This window comes from Ailuropoda melanoleuca, chromosome 2 (assembly GCF_002007445.2).
Source record: "Ailuropoda melanoleuca isolate Jingjing chromosome 2, ASM200744v2, whole genome shotgun sequence".
Classification (NCBI taxonomy): domain Eukaryota; kingdom Metazoa; phylum Chordata; class Mammalia; order Carnivora; family Ursidae; genus Ailuropoda; species Ailuropoda melanoleuca.
In genome coordinates, this window is record NC_048219.1 from 50,502,028 (window position 1) to 50,504,064 (window position 2,037).

Genomic DNA, 2,037 nt, shown 5'->3' on the forward strand with positions numbered 1-2,037 from the left:
CATGAAAAAAGGCAGTTTTATGTCATTTGCAAGTTTATTTCAACTTTCCTTTATTCCACATAAATTTGTAGTTCTTTGATTTCTTTTTTGATAGACATGCAGGTTTTTATAAAGATTTATTTATTTATTTTTGGGAGAGAGAGTGAGAGAGCACATGAGCAGGGGTAGGGGCAGAGGGAAAGGGAGAGAAATCTCAAGCAGACTCCCGGCTGAGCACAGAGCCTGACACACGGGGCTCTGTCCCAGGACCTCGAGATCACGACCTGAACTGAAACCAAGAGTCTGATGTTCCACTGCCTGAGCCACCCAGGTGCCCCAGACATGGGTTTTTAAAGACCAGTCTCATATTGGGGGAGTCGTATTACAAAAGCAGGTAGAAATGGAAGAAAATGATGGCAAATCAGATTACTTGTAATTGATCACTGTCCTTATAATCTCTCTTGTACTTCTTAAGGTGAATATACCTTAGTTTTGGGGATAAAAACTAAATATTTGGTTTATAGTGCTTGCTTAGGCAGCAGCACACATACTAAAATTGGAACGATACAGAGAAGATTAGCATGGCCCCCGCACAAGGATGACATGCAAATTTGTAAAACGTTCCATATTTTTGTAATGGTATCACAGGCGCAGAGGTATGTCCAAACTCATCACATTGTATATGTTAAATACGTGCAGGTTTTTGTGTATCAATTATACTTTAATAAAGCTGTTAAAAATCTGTGCTTCTTATAAAAGCTGATCAAATCCAAATGTGATCTGTACCTGAGTTAATAGTATTGTACCAACTTCAACTTCCTGGTTTTGAAAATGTATTATGTTAAAATAAAAAAGATACTTAAAAAATAAATAAATATTTGGTTTAAGGAGGTATTTATTAGATGACAAGCACTACATAATTACTATACTTGGTAAATAACTTGCTGTCACTATACCTGACATTTTTATGTGAAGAAATGGTATTGAATTTAATTCAAATCAACTCAGTTCATTTCAAATACACCTTTACTGTAAGCATCCTAGAGGTGCTTTAATTAAAAAAAAATTCTTGTTATTCAAGTTAAATATATTTTGTGTAGTTTATTGAGGTTCTTATGGAAAACGATTTCATAATTGCAGGGTACTTCTCAGATTTGTATATAAACAATAATCAATTATCAACATTTTTTCTGGTTATTGCCAGAAGGTAGTGCCTTCTTTGAAAAAATAAATTGGTTTTTACCTATAATCTTACTCAGACGTAGATATATTTAGGCTTTCACGCCAGTCCCTTCGCCTTCATTAGTACCAAGCAGTTATGCATGATGAAGAGAAAGTATTTATCAATGGAAAACATGTTGACGTAGTGAAATGCTGCATTCCGGCTATTAAATTCAGGAAGACTACATATGCAGGCATCTATTTTGAGGTGAAGTTTTCATGCTCAATTCCAATTATTTGAAATTCTTTTAAGGAAGTTCTTATATTCATAATTACCTTGACTAAGTATAAACAATAAACAAATACTTTTTAAAGACTTAACATCACTAAACAATTTCTTATGACTTTTCTTAGAGAAAAGATATGTGTATTTCTTTTGCATATGTAATGCTATGGCACCTTGAAATGGAAAAAACCATGTCAGTTAAGTCTGCTGTAACAAAATGCAGACTGGTTGGTTTAAAGAGCAGAAATTTATTTTCTCACCATTCTGGAGGCTGGAAAGTGCAAGATCAAGGTACCAGCAAATTCGATGTCTGGTGAAGGTGTCCTGACTTGTGGACAGCTCCCTCTTGCTATGTTCCCATATGGCCTTTCCTTGGTGTGCAAGGAAAGTGGGGGGAGAGACAGAGAGAGAGACAAGGGGAGGGAGAGAAAGAGAGTGTGAGCAAAATCTGGTGTCTCTTGTTATAAGGACACAAATTCTACGGAATCAGGGACTCACCTTTATGCCCTCATTTAACCTAAATTATTTCCTTAGAAGCCTTGTCTCTAAATAGCCACATTCGGGGTTAGGCCTCCAAAATATGAATTTTAGGGGGATACAAACATTCAGTC

The 2,037-nt window shown here is 35.8% G+C and overlaps 1 non-coding gene across 1 annotated transcript; it reads left to right on the forward strand.

The window, feature by feature from the left end:
- Positions 1-502: 502 nt before the first annotated feature.
- LOC117801187 lies at positions 503-612 on the forward strand. The gene has a single exon (XR_004623719.1). It is a non-coding gene; the product is annotated as a U6 spliceosomal RNA (small nuclear RNA).
- The last annotated feature ends 1,425 nt before the right edge of the window (positions 613-2,037 follow it).